Source organism: Thamnophis elegans, chromosome 2, assembly GCF_009769535.1.
Source record: "Thamnophis elegans isolate rThaEle1 chromosome 2, rThaEle1.pri, whole genome shotgun sequence".
Lineage (NCBI taxonomy): Eukaryota > Metazoa > Chordata > Lepidosauria > Squamata > Colubridae > Thamnophis > Thamnophis elegans.
Window position 1 is genome coordinate 151816536 of NC_045542.1, and position 20730 is coordinate 151837265.

Consider the following 20730-nt stretch of genomic DNA (forward strand, 5'->3'; position numbering starts at 1 on the left):
TGTCCCCAAAAGTATAAGCTTCTTATCTTATGACAAATTGTTGGGATTCATCCTGGCTTTCTTTGCCATTGCTTTGACCCTAACCACCGCCTTTATTCTGGGAATCTTCATTAAATACCGAGAAACTCCCATAGTCAAAGCTAACAACCGGGACCTCACCTACATTCTTCTGATCTCCCTCTTGCTTGCTTTCTTGACCCCCCTTCTATTTATTGGTCATCCCAAGAAAGTGACTTGCCTTCTTCGGCAAGTCACCTTCAGTTTCATTTTCTCAGTTGCCGTCTCTTCCTTGCTGGCAAAGACGATTATGGTGGTAGTTGCATTTTTGGCCACGAAGCCAGGCAGTGTCATGAGGAAATGGCTGGGGAAGAGTCTGGCCAACTCTATTGTTTTATCCTGCTCTGGTATTCAAGTATGCATCTGTATCACGTGGCTGGGAATCTTTGCCCCATTCCCAGATTCTGACTTTCATTCCCAACCAGGACAGATCCTGCTGCAATGCAATGAAGGCTCTGTCACCATGTTCTACTCTGCTCTTGGCTACATGGGTTTCTTGGCTGCCATTTGCTTCTTTGTGGCATTTCTGGCTCGGAAGCTGCCAGGGACATTCAATGAAGCCAAACTGATCACCTTCAGCATGTTGGTTTTTTGCAGTGTTTGGATCTCCTTTGTCCCCACCTACCTGAGCACCAAGGGGAAATATATGGTAGCCGTGCAGATCTTCTCCATCCTGGCCTCCAGCTTGGGTTTACTGGGCTGCATCTTTATCCCCAAATGCTACATTATTATCCTGAGACCTGCCCTGAACACCAAAGAACATCTGATGATGAAAACTCACTAAGGCTCCTTATACTGGATTTTATTTTTGTTCAGTTTACATGCAGTATAAAATCACATACTTTGAAGTAATGTTTTATGTGTTGTTGCTTATATTTCTTCATTCCATATACATTTTTAATTATAATAACTGAGTAAAAATTTGTTAAAACAACTCAAACTATTTGAAATAACCATATCCTTCAATTGTCATAATCTGAAAAACATAACAATCATCAATTACATTAATAAAAATTTCTGAAACCAGGGCGCAAAAACAGTTACCAGAGATGTTCTGATAAGGTTTTATATTAAATCAAAGACTATTGCTAATCATGGTGTGTGGTTTTTGTTACTATGTATTGGTGTGCTGGTGTTGTATATTATTTTCTTTGATGATGTTCTGACTTTGTTTCAAAAATAGTTTATTTCAAATACTGTATGTATTTGAATGATCTCTTCTGGCTGGATAATATTAGATCACTCATAGTTAGATAAATGAGATAGATAGATACATGGGAGAGATCAGGAAAGAGAAAAACAGAGAAACAGATAACATTATATATATTAAGAATAGATAAAATATCAACATGAACTTCAGAGCAAATTTAACCCCAGAGGGGTTAGCAAAGGTAGAGGGGAAGCCCCAAAGACTATATGGAGAAAGGCAATCTCCTGATAGAACACAGGGAAACCCTTTGGAGACAACTGGAGGGAAGATGGTCATCATGGCCAACCCAAAGCTGGTGAGAGACAGGAAGATAAAAATCAAAGAGGAACATGGCTGCCCTGGGTGAGAAATCTCTAATCTTCTGCAAATGAATTTACTCTTATATAGCACTAGAAAACTGTGAAAGTGGGACTCAAAAAAAGGGGTGGAACAGGATTTTTCCTCCATGAGAATAGCGGTAACTAAGCTTTCAGAGCTATTGAAATATCTGGAAAAGATTAAGAGAGCGACTGTAAAAAAAAAAGGGGGGGGGAGACCGAGCTAGAAAAAAGCCTAGACTAAGTTTTTTGAAAGTACTTTTAAAAAATCAATCACTGCTAGGAATATCCTTCTTATTATTGTTCTTGGACTGATGTCGGATTTAAAACACTTAAGGAGAAGCCTTTCCAGCATTTAAAAAAGAACAAGGTCACCATCTATACTGACCAGAAAAGTGCATACAAAAGGGAAGTGACTGATGCAATATTTATAAATACTCTTCCAATTTAAATGTGGAAAAGTGAAAAAAAAGAGGAGAAACATTCTTGGTGAACTTAGAAACTATACCTCTATCTAGATATTTTTTGTGGGGAAAGCTTTGGGAGCTGTTGGGTTTTGGGGCCTCGATGGATTATGAACTTTAATTTGCAAAAAGACTCCCAAAGGACTACAATAGTAACAGTGTGGATAAATTTAATGTGGACTATAAAGTTGGCTACTGAAGGAAGAAGAATTGGAAGAAGCACTTACGCTTAAAATATATCAGTAATTGATTATTAATGATTAATACTTAATTTTTAATTATTAAATTTGTAATCTAATACATACATACATGCCTACATGCCTACATGCATGCATACATACATACATACATACATACATACATACATACATACATACATACTTTTGAGATTGTGGGCTTATCTTTCCTGAGATTTTTTACCAATATAATATTAGAGAGTTGAAGGTGATACACCAGGGAGTCTGGGAAATATTTTTAAACTGTGTAAAAATAATTACTGTGTTTGCTATTTTTGAGAATTACTTTTTGATTATCAGAGATGACAAGTACAGTGAACCAGAGGTGAGTTCCATCTGGTCCTGTCCGGTATGCCATAAGAGATAGTGAAAATCTGGCGTACTGGACCAGTCCAGTAGTAATGGTGGTTTGGCCACGGCCACGAACCTCTGCCAGAAGTTTTTTAAAGCCCTGTTCAGGCAAGAGAAAAGAGGTTTTAAAACTAAAAGAGGGGGGGGAGAGGGAGGAAGGAAGGGAAGGGAGAAATAAAAAGACATAAAAAGAAAGAAGGAATCTCACTTTTTAACCGGTATTCAGCAAAGTAGAAAAAAATGCTATTGCTTTAAATCGGAACCGAGCATGCCTGGCTGTGGAATTCTGGGAGTTGAAGTCCATAAGTCTTAAAATTGCCAAGGTTGCTTTGCTGGCTATGGAATTCTGGGAGTTGAAATCCAAAAGTTTTAATGCTGCAAACTTTAAATTGAAACCTGCTTTAAATTGAAAAGCTCAAAAGGAAGTTTGCAAAGTGACATTCAGCAGTTGGTTTCTGGGTCAACTACACAACAATGGATAAAAGGTAGGATTCTTCTATGGTTCTATGTTTTTGAAGTTTAGGGGTTTGTGCAGAATGGGCTTTGCATTTCAAACAGGGTTTGGATGATTCCCGGCTTGTGAATGGAACCACTCTTTCTATAGACGCATTATCTCATTATCAATCTGGCAGGCTTCTGGAATGAGCCTTTCTGGGAGTGATATTTTATTGGGGGAGAGGTGTTGGTTGCTTCCCACAAAGGGAAGGAAAAAGAAAGAAAAAAAAAAACAGCACAGCAATTTAGGCAAACATTGCCAAAAGAGATGCATGTGAGGTTTACCAAGAAATGCTGAGAGATGAAACATACAAAAGAACTAGACATGAGCCTATGAAGTACAAAGGGAGAGAAATTCTGATCTTAAAACAAATACCAAGGGAGTTAGAGAGGAGAGGAGAGCAGAGGAGACAGTATCAATTCTTGACAGCACAACTGATTAAATATAATGTGACATTCAATTGGCTGATACCAGAAGGAATTCTGGTTACCTGGCAAGACAAAAAAATTAAGGTCGATACCTTGGATAAATTGCACGAATTTCAAGCAGAAGAAAAACTTTAGATCAAAAAGAGTGAGGGTGGGAAAAGGAGTGGCCAGAACAAGAAAGTGCAAGAACAAAAGGACAGAAAGGACAGATAGAGATAAGAACAACTGAAAAGAAAAAGCCTGAGAAAGACGGATCTACAGGCAACCCGGAAGTCCATTCCCAAACATCCAATTTGCAGATTGGGCAGTTTTTCTCCCTCTGGAGGCATCAGAAAACTTCCCTAAAGCCTCCGGAGGGTGAAAATCAAGACCAAAATCAGCTGGCCAGCAAACAGGTGTTTGCCACAGATTTACCATCACGGATATAGAGTGATAAGTGTATAGAGTGCTATGGTATAACTATGAGATTAATGGTTATAACTATAATGTTGAATAGTGTGTATATTGAAAAGAGACTACATTGTATGACTATGAGAATAATGGTTATAATTATAGTGCATAATACTATATATATTTAAAAGAGACTTGATACAGACCTTAGCCTGTCATTGCAGAAATGGAAACATGATGTAATAAAGAAAACTGCATTATACAAATTATATTTTAAAAAAGAAAGAAAAGACCAGGTAGTAGGACAATGAGACAACCTTTAAAATAAATCTTTAAGGTTATATCTATACCAGATTACAAAATTTTGGGGTTTGTGGCTTGTTTGTGTTTTTCAGATGCAGCCCATTGTGAAAAGTGTCCAGATGTTCAGTATTCCCAATAAGAAGCAAAATAAACATGTTCCTAGAATTATAATTTTCTTATCTTATAAAGAAATTCTGGGTATCATCCTGACTCTCTTTGTCATTCCTTTATCCATAACCATAATTACTGCCTTTATTCTGGGAATCTTCATTAAATATCGAGAAACTCCCATAGAAAAAGCCAACAATCGGAAACTCACCTACATCCTCCTGATTTCACTCCTGCTTTCTTTCTTGACCTCCCTTCAAATTAATGCTCATCCTTGAAGCAACTTATTGTCCAGGCAATATATGTAACTAATTAACTTATACTCCATTAAATAGTTTTAGAGGGTGCAATGGAGAAAGGTCTCAGATGCAAACTTAGCAGAAGAACTCATACCTGCACATCACAGAGCAATGGCCCTGGGCTCAGCTCCTCAGATTTTGTTTAGCCCTTCACCTTCAGCCATTGTGGTATTGTACTGCTATAGCATCATCTCTCGGTTCCCCATTAGATCTCCTATGTAAGAGACAGAAAATATCACCACTTCATAAAGAAGTCAGTAACAAGCTAATGTTCAGATTCATGCCCCAGGGAATTTTGACCAGATCCTCTTTTTAACCATGAATACAGGTAATCTTCCACATTCTGAAAGATATAAGACATTTAACAAAGGCCTCCAATAGATTATTCAATATTTCTTATCTGGAGTATCGAATCCACAGGTGCGTTTCACATAAATTTACCACCTGTTCGCCTCGTGTGTGCATTCTTGCTTTGTGAGCATGTGCGCCTTCCACACATGTGCACAATGTTCCATGCATGTGCTTTCCTCACGTACATGGCTTAAAAATTGTGGCTAAATAAGACAGCATAGAGCCGGGTTTGTGGGCATGGCGGGGGTGTGGCAAGGGCATGGTGGGGGCATGGCGGGGCGTGGTGGGGCCACCTACAAGTCACCATTAAGCATTTGCCTAAATCGGTCTGAACCAGCTGAATACCACCTCTGATCTAACCATTGAGAAACATGGCCTCATCCACATCAGACAGAATAAGAAGTATATATAGTGGCTCATTGCTTACTTTAAGAAAATTGAACTGTTTTTCCACATTTGAAGCTTTAGAATCTCAAGAATAAGTTTTCAGACTAAGAAAACAATCAAACTTCCCCGAATTGTTCCTTTCTTGATTCTCAAATTAGGATTATTCTCCTGAGTCAAACTTTCGGGTGATCCTGGGCATCGCAATCCTCAGCAGCCTCGGAGTTACTCGCGCTGCTTGGAGGGGAAGATGGCGGCGTCACGCTGCTGGCGGCAGCGTTTTACCTTGATTTTTAGCGATTTCTGACTCTATCCAGCCGAGTGGTGAGCCTTGGGGACCCTGGGGCTCCGCAGGAGGCAGAGAGGCTGCAGGAGAGTCTGGCGGGGGAAGATCCAGACGTGGCCCGGATACAGAAACTGGAAGCCATTTGTGGTCTTTGCAATGCAAAATCTTCTCTTGGGGAGGAAAAAAAGAGCAACGACGGCGCTGGGATGGCAAGACCCCGGCCCCTAGTTTTGGAAGGGAGGAGTCCCCTTACTGTGAGTTTGAGAGCAGTGGCGGCGGCGGCGCTAAGGCGGTGGGCGACCAGTACGGCGTGCAAATCTCGACCTCCACGCTGGGCCACAGACCTGGTCACAGACTTGGTTTGAGTTAATGTGCTGCATTGGGGTTTGAGGAGGAGTGGTGTGTGGTTTTTATCAACTGGACCATGTCTATCATGATTGGGTGGTCGGCCTGTGCTGCTGCTGCAACAGCCTTCCCAGCCCCCCCAGACTTTCCCCCTCCCCCCTCTCTTTTGCTACTCATTATCCATCCTTCCTGCCCCACAGGAAGACCTTTTACTACCGTACCCTAGGCCGGGCCCGCTACCACTCCAGTCATTTCTGAATTTTCGAACTTTGGACTTTTGGACTCTTCCCCCCACTCCTCTCCTACCCCTTCTACCATTGTTCTTAATGTTGCCCTGTTTCATCTACGCCCCCTTGGGACTGTGCCACTTCGGACTAATGGCGAGAAACACAGGGGGGGGTGAGGTGTTGGACTGCCTCCTGTTCTAATCTGACATTTCAGGGACATCAGAGACATCACTCCATCTGCCCTCTATTTTACAATCGCCCACCCAACACGGCTTTCCTTTGGACTTTGACTCTGGGTGCTTTTCAGGACCTGAGGAAGGGAGAGGGGCGGAGCAGCTCTCCCTCCTCCCTCCGCACCATTGACTATCTTAACTGTACTTGCGCAGTGCTCCACACATTTTAGGAATGTAGTGTGAATGGTGTGCCTGGCTTAACCTTTTTAAGCTCATATTGTTGTATTTTTTGTGTTTAATTAACATACGTGGGGATTGCATGGATGAGTGGCTGTGTATGCATGTGAGGACTGAGAGTACAGCCTGGTGCCTCCCCACTGAGTACTATTGCAGAAGTGGTAGGGGGCCCAGGCCTACCTCCCATCCCAGAATGAGTGATAAAAATTGCTTGCTGGATGGAGCGGAGGCTGTGGGAGGGGATATGGGGTCTACGGGCACGGGGGTGGGCCAGAGCATTACAGTCACTATGGGGAGAGGTAGGTACGACGGGAACTTCAGGGCTAGCCATTACCGGGGAGGGAGGGTCCGCTACATCACAGAGATCCCTCCTTCCGGCCCTGCTAGTTCCACTCCAGGGCCAGATGGCGAGAACTGTCAGGGCCCTGGTCTCAGGCTGTTGTTGCTAAATGCCAGGTCTGTGGTTCACAAAGCTCCCCTTGTCTGGGACCTAATTTTAGACGAGGGGGCAGACCTGGCATGTATTACTGAAACCTGGCAGGGCCCGGAGGGAGAAGTCCCCCTCACTGAAATGTGCCCAGGAGGATTTCAGGTGCTTCATCAGCCGCGACCCCAATGAAGGGTTGGGGGAGTGGCTGTCATCGTCCGAAGGTCTTTAGTTCCTCGCAGGATCCCTGCTCCGGAGCTTGTCGGGTGTGAGTCCCTGTTGATGAAGTTGGACCTTGGTGGTCAAGTGGGTTTGTTGCTAACGTACCTACCTCCCAGCAGCGTTGCAACAGCCCTACCCTCACTCCTCGAGTCAGTAGCCGAGTTGGCGGTGGAGCCGCCTTGTTTAGAATAACCCGCTCCCTCTTGAAAAAGAGGGATGCGGATGACCCTTTACAAGGTAGAGCTGAAGAATTTGTTCAGTATTTAACAGATAAAGTTGCTCGGATTCGGACAGAGCTGGACTCCAATTGCACGGTACCAGCTGAGGTACCGGGGGAAGGTCTTGAGCATACTTTATGGATTGAGTTTCAACCTGTTTCTCCTGAAGAAGTGGACAAGGCCATGGGAGCGGTGAGTGCCTCCACTTGTATACTGGACCCGTGCCCCTCCTGGCTGGTCTCGACCAGCAGGGAGGTGACACGCGGCTGGATCTGGACGATAGTTAACACCTCTCTCTGGGAGGGAATTTTCCTGCTCCTCCTAAAGGCCGCGATGGTGAGACCCCTCCTGAAGAAACCATCTCTGGACCCAGCCATTTTGAGCAACTATCACCCAGTCTCCAACCTGCCCTTTGTTGGGAAGGTTGTTGAAAAAGTGGTGTCCTCTCAACTCCGACGGTCCTTGGATGAAACCGATTATCTGGATTCCTTTCAGTCGGGTTTCAGGCCTGGTTACAGCATGGAAACTGCTTTGGTCGCGCTGATCGATGATCTCTGGTGAGCCAGGGATAGGGGTCACCCCTCTATCCTTGTGCTCCTTGACCTCTCAGCGGCCTTTGATACCATCGACCATGGTATCCTTCTGCGACGGTTGTGAGAGGTGGGAGTGGGAGGCACCATCCTTCAGTGATTCTCCTCCTACCTCTCAGACAGGTCGCAGTCGGTGTTGGTCGGAGGGCAGAGGTCGACCCCAAGGCCCCTCAATGATGGGGTGCCGCAGGGTTCGGTCCTGTCCCCCCTCCTATTTAACATCTACATGAAGCCGCTGCGTGAGATCATACGCCGGCACGGGATTAAGTACCACCAATATGCGGACGATACGCAGTTGTATCTGTCCGCCCCGTGCCAACTCAGCGAAGCGGTAGAAGTGATGTGCCAGTGCCTGGAAGCTGTTAGGGTCCGGATGGGAGTTAACAAGTTGGCACTCAATCCAGACAAGACCGAGTGGCTTCTGATGTTCCCTCCCAAAGATTGGCCAAATATTCCATCTCTCAGGCTGGGGGGTGAAATTATACGCCCCTCAGAGAGGGACTGCAATTTGGGAGTCCTCCTGGATCCCCAGCTGACTTTAGAACACCATTTGTCGGCTGTGACCAGGGGGACCTTTGCCCAGGTTCGCCTGGTGCACCAATTGCGACCCTACCTGGATCTGGAGGCCCTTCAGACAGTCACTCATGCCCTTGTCACCTCAAGACTGGATTACTGTAACGTGCTCTACATGGGGCTGCCCTTGAAGAGTGTTCGAAGACTTCAGTTAGTCCAGAATGCGGCCGCGCGAGCGATTGTGGGTGCACCCAGATACACCCACGTCACACCTATCCTCCGCGAGCTGCACTGGCTACCCATTAGTCTCCGGACCTGCTTCAAGGTGCTGATCGTCACATATAAAGCCCTACATGGCATCGGACCTGGGTACCTGAGAGACCGCCTCCTGCCGATTACCTCCCATAGACCGATTAGATCTCACAGGTTAGGTCTCCTCCAGATTCCATCTGCCAGCCAATGTCGGCTGGCGACTCCCCGGGGGAGAGCCTTCTCTGTTGCAGCTCCAGCCCTTTGGAACGACCTCCCTGTGGAGATCCGGACCCTTATTACCATCCTGGCCTTCCGCAAAGCCACCAAGTCCTGGCTGCTCCAGCAGGCCAGGGGGCTTGTGAAATATCCAGCCCCACGGTAACTGTGAATGTTGCGTATTTTAAGGTGTTGTCTTATTTATTTATCCCCTTCCCTTGTTTATTGTAAGCCGCTCGGAGTCCTTCGGGAGTGGGTGGCATACAAGATCAATAAACTATGCTCATTCCCAATTCCCCTTCTAATTTTTATAACCATGTATTATTTATTCTCCTTTCGAATTTCCACCACCACAATTAGTTGCCAATCAATGTGACAACAAATGGGATAGACAGCACCTGATACTCTGATTTGCAACAGCCTCCTTCTGTAATGAGAGCAGAGGTTGGTGTAAAGCTGGGCAAATAGTGTAGCAATCTGAAATTGCAAATAAAACTTCCAAATCTGGGGGCAAACTGGACCGTCTTCCCTGTAATTGTAGACTCTAAGATTTAACACTGTGCTGAAGAAAGACTATAGGAAGGATCTCTTGCAGTCTATGTCCAATGTTGTTGCTGATGCATATACAGCTTTTTCTGGTTCAGCTTCTGTCTCAAATACCTTGTGCCAGTATGCTGGTGAAATGCCCATTTAAGGTGATAATAGAAGAAAAGGAATGGTTCCATAACTACAAGCCAGGAGACTACTGGATTACTGGAATAATGTCTGGGATCATAGCTCGATTGTATGAATTTTCGTTCTCAACGTCTCCAACCCACCAACTGAAAAGGTAATTATCAGCACATCCAGGATTCTGGTGATTGAGTTTACCTGCTCCAATGTCTTTTCTAGGAAAGATTTCCATTCCCCGATTCCTTACCTTGAGAAAGACAAATTCATTATTGCTTCTCCCAATTTTCTTTAGAGGAAAGGTTCCTGGGGAACATGATGTTTTTGTAAAAGTTCATTTTAAGTTCTTCCACAAGTGTCAGCCTCAACACTGGGCACTGTCAATATTGTCCCACGATGACTCTTACCTGGATGGGGTTCTGCCTCCTTTCAAAATGATTACCTTGGTACTGTGGAGAGTCAGCAACCTGTTTATTCATATTTATTTTATTTATTTATTAACAATATTTAAACATTAACTCCTAATAAAGTGATTGAATGAATAGCTTAGAATAGAGGGAGATCTCGTGTATTTTCTCCCCGCTGTTTCTTCCCCTTCCTTACCTTTACTCTTTAATTCCTATCACCCATTCTGCTTTTTCTTTCCACCCTTTAACACTTTTTCCACTTTTGTGGCTTTCCTTTTCCTTTTCCTTGAAATAAAAGGGATATCTTAGAATAGCAGAGTTGGACAGGACCTTGGAGGTCTTGTTCATTTTCCAGAGGTTCATTGAAGTTTCCATAAATGTTTGTCTGTTGCTGCTGATGCCAAAGATTTTCAGGCATTTCTTGATCCAGCTGTGGGGAACTGAATCAAATGCTTTCTTATATTCTATCCAGGCCATGAACATGTTGGTTTATTTTTTCTTTGAATTCTTTACGATTAGCTTGTCAATCAGCAGTTGGTCCTTTTGTTCCTCTTGAATTTTTGCAGCATCTTTTCTGTTCTATAGGAAGCAAGTCATTTATTTTCAAGTATCTCTAAATTTGATTTGCAGTGATGTGAGTAAGTAGCTTGTGTGTTGTTGGCAAGCAGGTAATTGGCCTATGGTTTCCAGGGTCCTTTCCTCTTTCTTTATCTTTTTGGATCAAAAATGTCCTTCTAGTTTTCATCCATTCATCATTTTCATTTTTTTTAAAGATCTGGTTCATTTCAGCTGCCAATCTTTCATGCACACTTGTAAGTGCCTTTAGCCAGAAGCCCTGTAGCTCAACTGGTCCAGGTGCACTCCAATTCTTCACTTTTCTTGACTGCCTTTGCACCATTTCTTTTGTTATTTTCACATCTTCCATTTTATGCAATTTAATAGAATCCTCAACCTGTTTGATCTATTTTGCATTTTTGTTGTGCTTCTTGTTGTTTTCCCACAAGTTCTTTCAGAATTTAAGAGCTTTCTCATTATCCGGCTTTTCATTTGTTGTTATTCCATCTCCACTTTCTAAGCTCCTATAAAACTGGTGCTGATTTCCTCTGAACTGTGAGTTTTCCTTGAACTGAGTTACTCGATTTTCATATCTTTTAATCTTTTCAGCAACTGCAACCACCCTCTGCTTCAGCTCTTCAATTACTACCACAATCTCCTTGTTTTCCAAATCTTATGTTGCTTCCAGGCTTCTTTTGACCTGTTTGTTCTTTAGCTGACCTTGACTTAGGTTTTTCAAGTTGCTCAAATCTCCCCCCAAAAAATGATCTTCAATTCCAACTGAATTTTCCACTTAGGCTTCCCCTTCTTGCCTCTTTGGTTCCTTTGTATTTTCAAACCCAATTCTTTGGTGGTTATGAAGGCTGCTGCATACATCAGTTGGTTTGTTTCAACTAATGTAGTGGTTTGAATGGTTTGCAAAGCCTCGTTGACCTTCTTTATTACATTTCTCAATTCTTTCCAGTTCACTTGGTTCAACTTTTGCAAACATGTTCTTTCAGCATCTTCCATTTGATGCTTTATTTTCTCAGCTAATTGAGCAATATCTTTTGATGCTTTTTGGTGCTATAATTACAGGGACTATAAACCTGTTGGTGCACTTATACACACTCCTTCTACTGACCATTTAAGTATAGAGTAAGGTCCACAGAAGTCAATTTGTGACTAAAATTGTGAAAATTTGTAGCTGAAAAAACTGAATCAGGTAGGGCATGCCAGACTTCGACAATTCTATTATAGAAATTGTATTTTTTACATTCAAGTTTAGAATGATTTACATGGAGTTTAAATCAGTTGTTTGCACGCATATCATTGCGATTAAAACAGAAGAGTGCAAGACTTTTCTCGCAAAGTACTTCGGAACCCGCTTGATTGCACTGATGTCAGATATATGGTGAGGTTTCCAAACAGTTGAACAATACTCTAAAATTGGTCTAACTTAAATTTTATAAGCTCTAATAACAATACAATGTTTCCAGAAAAAAAGCTTGGCAAAATTAAGTTTACAACTCTTAATTCTTTTTTTAGCAATGCTATTATACTGAGCTTTGGAGCATAAATTATCAGTGATAAATACACCTAGGTCTTTGATATAGTGAGCATATTCTGATAGATCAATGCCACCTAGGTTATACTTGACATTCTGATTACATTTACCAATATGTAAGACAGAGCATTTATTAATCGAAATTTAAAGTTGCCAAATAGATGACCATTCAGACACATAGTCGAAATCACTTTGCAAAACAACAGAATTATCTGTAGAATTGAATAATTTTATGTCATTGGCAAAAAGAACACAATTGCTTTTAAGTTGATCACATAAACCATTGATATAAAGCAAAAAAAAAAAAAAAAGATGATGAAATTTCTTATGTTGCAGTAGCAACAAAAACTTCAACTACAATCTGCCCTTCTTGTTGGCTGTTCATGAAGTCAACCGGAATCCTTGGCTCCTACCCAACATCACCCTGGGATACAACATCTATCAGAACTTTTTCAGTGCAAGAATGACATATGAGGCCATGCTGGATGTGCTGTCTACAGGACAAGAGAGCATCCCAAACTATAGTTGTGGAAGACAAAAGAACCTGCTGGCAGTTCTTGAAGAGATGGATTCCGAACTCTTTGATCATATATCTAATGTCATGAGCATCTATAAAATTCCACAGGTATAAAGGCAAATGGAATTAATTCCAAGTTGTAAATTGTTCAGATTTGCCTTGTAGGCATCACTTGTACATATTTCTCCAAAATAAATTTCTCCAAATAATTTGAAAGTCAGAGAGTAAATATTAGGAGAGCTGAAAGATTTTAAACTCACAAAGTATGTGAAGTATGTGTGTGTGTATATATACATACATATGTAGTTATGTAGTTCCTGTGATCAGTTGTCCACCCCACCTGCCCCCATCCTATTCTGTCCTAAATTTCTGCATTTTTTCAGCTCAGCCTATTCATGCAGCACAGTGGATTTCTGTGCCTCAGCTGTTTTAGTTACCAGCACTGCCCAAACGGTAAGCTGTAGAGCTTGAAATTGGTCCATTTTGTAATAGTACTTCAGACTCAGCAGAGGGCTAGTACTAGTGACACCAGGAAGTGTGAAGTGGCTGGATCAAAGGCAAAAGGATGCTCAGCTGTGGATGTATCTGGTGGTGTAAGGAAAGTCTGATGCTGTAAAGGATCTACACTCCATAGGAAGTTGGAATGTAAGATCCATGAATCAAGGCAAGCTGGATGTGGTCAGAGATGAGATGACAAGCAAGAGATAACAAGACTAAACATTGACATCTTAGGAATCAGTGAACTAAAATGGACATGAATGGCCGAATTTAATTCAGATGACCATCAGGTATACTGCTGTGGGCAAGAATCCCTCAGAAGAAATGGACTAGCCTTCATAGCCAATAAAAAAAAGAGTAGGAAAAGCACAATCCCCAAAATGACAGTTCGAATCCAAGGCAAACCATTCAACATGGTTCAACAGCCGCCCGGAGTCCTTCAGGATTGGGCAGCCTATAATTTTTATTAATTAATAAATAAATAAATTAATTAATAATAAACATCACAGTTGTCCAAGTCCATGCCCCAACCACTGGTGCTGAAGAGGATGAAGTTGACCAGTTCTATGAAGCACTAAAGTACCTTATAACAGACATCTTGGCATTATGCTACAGTATCCCAATTCTCCCTTAAGATAAATTATTAGCATCCCAAGCTGGGAAGTTGTCAGGAGGTACTGAATCCCAATTCTGACCCAACCCTGGGCAGCACGAAATTTCAGTGAATATGGAGGAAGAAAAAAATGCAGCTGAGGAGGCCAAAGATAACGTATCGCTTATATTTGTAGAGACTAATTATGTGTCTTCTAAAGAAATAGTTGAAGCTGCAGAGGCTAAGGAAAGGGAATCCCAGCTGGGAGCCTGGCGAAAGGAATTCCAAGATGAAGCGTCAAGATTTATGACTTCTAAGGAATGCCTGCTAGAAGGAGAGGGGGTTGCCAGGGAAGCACCGACGGATGACTGGAATTTGGCCAGAAGATTTGATGAATGGAGATCTCAGCCATCCTCACGCAGTCATTCTCTAATGGGCCTTCCAGACCAATTCCTATGGCTAAACGTGAGTGAAATAAACCCCTTCCCCTCTTCAGGACCACCTAAGTGGAACCTGGCACCGCCTACATTCTCCTTTCCTAGCAGAGAATTTGCTATGCAGTGGAGTGGAGATCTTGGCTCCTTCCACACAGCAACTAATGAATCAACCCACACCCTTGCTGCTGGAGTAATGCCAAGATCAGTCACATCACCACCCCTCCATCCTTCTGGAGGTCAACCAGACCCCCCCTACAAATATGGGAGGTCAATCCAGCTGGCAGAAAGGGGCCTGGAACACATTCCAGATAACTGCCCCTGGGCAAACCCAGGGAATGGGACCGCCACCAGGTCCATACTCCCCAGCAATGCCTCCACAGGCTTTTGCCCAACTGATGGGTGTGGCCCAGCAGAGGGGTTTACCACCCCCAGCAGCAGACCAAAAGGCTGCCTCTGTTCAACCACCAGCGCCCCCTCCTCCCACACCCCCACGGTTTTGAGCAACATTTGACGGGACCCCAGATAAGTTGGCTTATTTCCTGAATAGGGTATGGGCGTACGTCAATCAAGTGGGCCCCCAATACCCATCTGATCAAGAGTTGATCCAAGAAATAGCAGAGGCTATGAATGAAAAGGAGGCTGCACAATGGATAGCGGAGCTCCACAAGGAAGGTTCATCCAACTGATGCGCACCAGATTTAGCGATGTGGCCCAAAATGTGGATGCTGAAGAACAGATCCAGGAATTGCGACAGGCTGGTCGTCCCGTGAAGGAATTAGTCTGGGAGTTCCGGAGAATAGCTGGAAGTCTATGCTACTGGCCAGAATGACTCTTGATCTACACATTCAAAAAAGCCTTAGATCCCAAACTGAAAGAAGCTTGTGCAGTAAGGGGGATCCCAGAACATCTCCAAGATTGGTACACCACTGCAATCATACTAGACCACAAGATTAACACCTATCAAAAGCCAGGTACCGGGACCCCTGCCAAAAAACCTTTGGCCCACCGTATGCAGAAACAGCGAGCTGAAAGGCCTCCACCAACCCCTCGTGGGGCCTTTATAAAGTGTTACTGATGTGGTAAGATGGGCCACAGAGCAACAGAATGCCTGGCTCCAGCTCCTGTTCCACAACAGTGCCAACCACCTGCCAGCGCAATGAAGAAAAAAACCAGAAAGCCACCAGAAAAGAGTCGTTTACTACAGCAATCAATGGAGGTGGAGAGCCCTGCTATTGGAGAAGCCCCTGGCACCTCGGAGGAGGAGGCTGAAAATGCTGAAGACGACCCAATGGTGAGTGCACCTATTCCCTCCTTTACCATAAAATCCAAACTCCAAGTGCCAAGAACGGGGGTGGAAGGGGAAGTTGGGGCGATCATAGACACCAGCTGCACTAGATGCTTAATCTGCATGTCAATAGTGGAGTAGCTAGGTATACGCACAAGACCCCTAATGCACCCTATCCGTTTTGAGCAAGTAGATGGAACCCTAACTGGGGGTTCTCCGGCCACAAAGATCACCAAATTAGTAAAGTTGATGATAGGCCACCACTATGAGTTCCTCAGATTCATCGTGGCTCCTAGAATGCAGGAGTCAATTATCTTGGGACTTGCATGGCTGGACAAGTGGACACCTACTATAAAGTGGGAGGATGGTGTTAGAAAATTGATCATTGATTTTGGGCCGTTACCACCCGTGGAGTCTAAAGGCCACCCAGAAACGATTAGAACCAACAGCCCAAACCATCCGGAACCTGCAGCCCCCGCAGCAGACACCAAACCTCCGGGGATCCAACAAGTCCCAAAGATCTACTGGGACTTGGCAGAGGTGTTCAGTGAGGAAGATGGAAACTACCTTCCACCTCACCATCCCACATATTGTGCAATAGACTTCAAACCTGGGGTAGCCTTACCAAAGCCAAAAATGTATTCTATGACTCCCAAGGAGATGACTGAATTGAGGAAGTACATCGACACCAATTTAAAAACGGGATTTATTGAACCAGCAAAGTCGAAAGTAGCAGCCCCGGTGCTCTTCAGAGAAAAGAAAGATGGCGGAGTTTGCCTCTGTGTAGAACTGTGAGCCTTGAATGCAGTATGCGAAAAAAACACCTATCCCCTCCCCCTCATGAAGGATATGTTGAACCACTTGGCTAAACCGCAATATGACAGTAAGAAGGAAGAAGTTGTCCACCCCATCATATCTCCCTCTCACCAAAAAGCAGCTCAAGTCACTACTCGAAGCCAAGATAAACTGACGACCGAGCTGAAAGCAGCTCTCTAAATGGACCCATGGTTCAACAACAACAAGGACATCCTAATGGTGAACGATGGCTTAGCTTGGAATGGGTCCAAGTTGTACGTTCCTGCAGGGATGAGGGTGCAAGTGTTTCAGCGGAGTCATGATGCAAAACTAGGAGGCCACTTCAGATTCCTAAAAACGCTCCACCTCGCGTCAATTTTGGTGGCCAAAGATGAAATTGTAGGTGGAAGAATACGTCAAAAGCTGTGCTACTTGTGCCACGATGAAGACCCAGCTGGAAAAGCCCCCTGGATTACGACAACGAGTGGCCAACCTCCAGCCAACCATGGGAAGAGATCACCATGGATTTCATTGTCAAGCTTCCAGACAGCAGCGGTAATAGAGTAATCTGGACAGTTATTGATTTGTTTTCCAAGCAAGTGCATTTTATCACTTGCTCTGGGCTGCCTTCTGCAAAGAAATTATCAAAAATGTTTGTGAAACACATTTATCGCCTGCACGAGGTGCCAAAAAAGATCATTTCAGATTGCGGAGTTCAGTTCACCACCAAGTTCTGGAGAGAGTTCCTCAGATCAATTGGGTCCACACAGGGACTCAGCTCAGCATTTCATCCCAGCACAAATGGGGCAGCGGAGAGGGCCAATGCGATGGTGGAACAATACCTCCGGTGTTATGTGGACTATCAGCAAGACAACTGGTCAGACGTGCTATCCTTCACTGAAGTGGCATACAACAATGTGGTCCACAGCAGTACCGGATTAACTCCTTTCCAGATTACCAGTGGCATGGAATTCGTTCCCATGCCTGAGCTGCCTAAAGAACCTCCCTCCTCCATGTCTCTGAATGAATGGATGGACACACTGAAGAAGGGATTGGAAAATATGAACAATGCTCTAACAGATGTGGCAGAAGCCTACAAGAAGCAAGCTGATAAACATCGCTCCCTCCAACCCCCCTTTTGGGTGGGGGACAAAGTTTTTTTTATCTACGAAATACATAGATTGAGGATGCCTAGCAAGAAATTGGGTCCAAAATTTCTAGGTCCTTTCCCAATAGAAAAGATAATTAACCCAGTTACAGTTCGACTCAGCCTACCCAGAATTCTAGGGAAAATTACCCAGTATTCCATTGTAGCTTGTTAAAACCTGTTATGGGATCTAGCATATGGACATCCACCCAAGCTCCCCCTCATCCTGTAGCGGTAGATGGGGAAACACATTATGAAGTGAAAAAAATCTTAGATTCCAGGATGTATAGAGGTTGCTTACAATATTTGATGCATTGGAAGGGGGAACCTTTGATGAAGCTACATGGGATTTAAAAGTGGATAAATTAGTGAAACAATTCCATGAGAAGTTCCCTGATAAGCCAAATGGTCTCCCTAGGGGAGGCAGGGGTGGTTAGTTATATACAGTGATCTTTATTTTAATTTTTTTTCAGATAATGGTTCTTTTTTGAAGAGAGGCCATCTGTCAGGCCTCTAGCGGTTCCTTTAAGAATCTTTGGCCTGCCACACTCTCATTCAGGTGGGGGAAGGGGAATAACAAGAAGGGGTAGAATGTGTTTTTAAAATAAAAAATCCCTTTCTAGAAGCTCAAGGTCATCTTTTGTCTCTGCACCTTCGCACCTGACTGGAAGCAGTTGGGCGTAGGTCCTAGTGTGGAAGAAGAAGATTGGACCATGTGATGGATTATGGGTGTGGGGACAAGATCATGAACTTTTAACTGGGTGGGATTCTGGTGTAATTTCCAAAATTGGGATTTCATACCATAATGCCAAGATGTCTGATTTATTAAACTGGAACTTTAAGGATCATTTTCCCTTGGACTCTAATTTAATTCTACATGATACTTGGAATGCTGACAATTAACACCAAAATGATCTCCTTATCATCATGGGGAGTTGGAATGCTAAAGTAGGAAGTCAAAAGATAACTGGAATAACAGGTAAGTTTGGCCTTGGAGTACAAAATGAAGCAGGGCACAGGCTACCAACACTATTTTCCAACAACCCAAGAGATGACTCTACACATGGTCATCACCAGATGGTCAACACAGAAATCAGATTGATTATGTGCTCTGCAGCCAAAGATGGAGAAGCGCTATACAGTCATTAAACATAAGACCGGGAGCTGATTGTGGCTCAGATCATGAGCTTCTAGTTACAAAATTTAGGCTTAAAATGAAGAAGACAGGGAAAAACACTAAGCCACTCAGGTATGAACTTAATCATATCCCTGATGAACATACAGTAGAAATGACAAATAGATTTAAGGAATTAGATCTGATTCCTTCACAACATTGTACAAGAGATAACAACTAAAACCATCCCAAAGAAAAAGAAAAGCAAGAAAGCAAAATGGCTATCTGAGGAAGCTTTACAAATAGCTGAAGAAAGAAGGGAAGTGAAAGACAAGGTAGAAAGAGGAAGATACACCCAACTGAATGCAGAATTCCAGAAAATAGCTGGAAGAGATAAGAATGCCTTCTTAAATGAACAGAGGAAAGAAAAAGGTTTAGATTTAGGTTTAGATTTATTAGATTTATATGTCGCGCTTCTCCCAAGGACTCTAGTGGCAAAAAGTGAGGTGGAATTAAAGAGCCTCTTGGTGAGGTTGAAGGAGGAGAGAGCAAAAGTTGGTTTGAAACCTAACATTAAGAAAATTAAAATCATGGTGTCCACCCTTCTCAATTCCTGGCAAAGAGATGGGAGGAAATGGAGGTAGTGACAGATTTCATTTTCCTGGGCTCTATGTGTTCTCTGGGTCAGCAGCTGCTTCTCTCCATTGCTGCTCTTGGTGGGAGAGCATCTTGTGCAATTTAGCAGCTGTGAGTGAACTCTTTTCTCTAAGTCCCATCCAGAAAGTACTGTAGCACAGAGAAGCAGCAGCCATGTTGAATGCTCTTTCTCTCAGCCACAGGACTTTCTGGATGAGACTTAGAGAAAAGACTCGTCTCACAGCTGCTAAATTGCACAAGATGCAACAATGCGGATGGAAGCATCTGTTCCCCAGAGAGCAGAGATGGAGGGGAGCAGGCCCCAAAAGGCTGGTCGGCCAAGCTTTGCGCATGGTGGAAGCACACACACTAACATTTTTGGTGAACCCGTGGTGGAATTATTTGAAACCCACCACTGCTGATACTTCATGCTCATTTGCAATCCATTGGAGTCCCCATAGTTCCCCCACACACACAAATTCTGCCTTGAGTCTCCACAGGCACTGGGTCTGCTTTAAAGTGAAGTTATTAAACCAACTTTTGCATTTCAAATGTCTGAAAGAAATTCAGCCAATTAAACAACATTTCAAGCCCAGCCTATGAAAGAATCAAATAAGCAATATCTATGAGAAATTAATGTGTTTCCATGAGTGTATATTAGTATTCTAGTGTTTGAGTGGCTACCACAAAGAGGAGGAGGTCAATTTATTTTCCAAAGCACCAGATGGTAGAACAAGAAACAATGGATGGAAACTAATCAAGGAGGGAAGAAACATGGAAATAAGGCTTTGAGGGCAATTAACCATTGAAACAGCTTCCCTCCAGAAGTTGTGGTTGCTTCATCAATTGGGTTTTTTAAAGAAGAGACTGGACAGTCACTTGTCTGAAATGGTATTGGGTCTCCTGCTTGAGCAGGGGGTTGGAATGGGCAGGGGTATCACTCGATTTCATTGAGGGCTGCATCAGGGTTGTGTTTGACCTTGGGGGGAGTTGTGGTCAAGGTGGGTGTGGCCAGAATATTATCACTTGTGTCAGGGGCACCCATGGTATTCCAAATGTTCTGCCAACAAAACCAGGCTCTGGAGCTCTGTTTTCAGCTGGGATGGCCTCCTGCAACCCTTTGTTTGTTTGTTTTGTTTTGTTTTCCCTTTATTTGTATGCCGCCCTTTTCCCTGGGGGGACTCAGGGCGGCTCACAGTTCAAAAAAATGGGGGGGGGGGAAGACAAACAATATTCCAACATGGAGACAATACAACATATTAAAAAGAGAGCACAACAGTCACACAATTCGGGTGGGGATAGAATCTTAACCCCAGGCCAGCCGGGACAGCCAGATCTTTAAAGCGGCGTGGAAGGACTGGAGGGTGGTGAGGGTCCGAATCTCCACGGGGAGTTCGTTCCAGAGGGTCGGAGCAGCCACCAAGAAGGCTCT

General features: G+C 43.6%; 1 pseudogene; it reads left to right on the forward strand.

The window, feature by feature from the left end:
- The first annotated feature begins 1544 nt into the window (after positions 1–1544).
- Positions 1545–18903, forward strand: LOC116524076 (annotated as a pseudogene).
- Positions 18904–20730: the final 1827 nt, after the last annotated feature.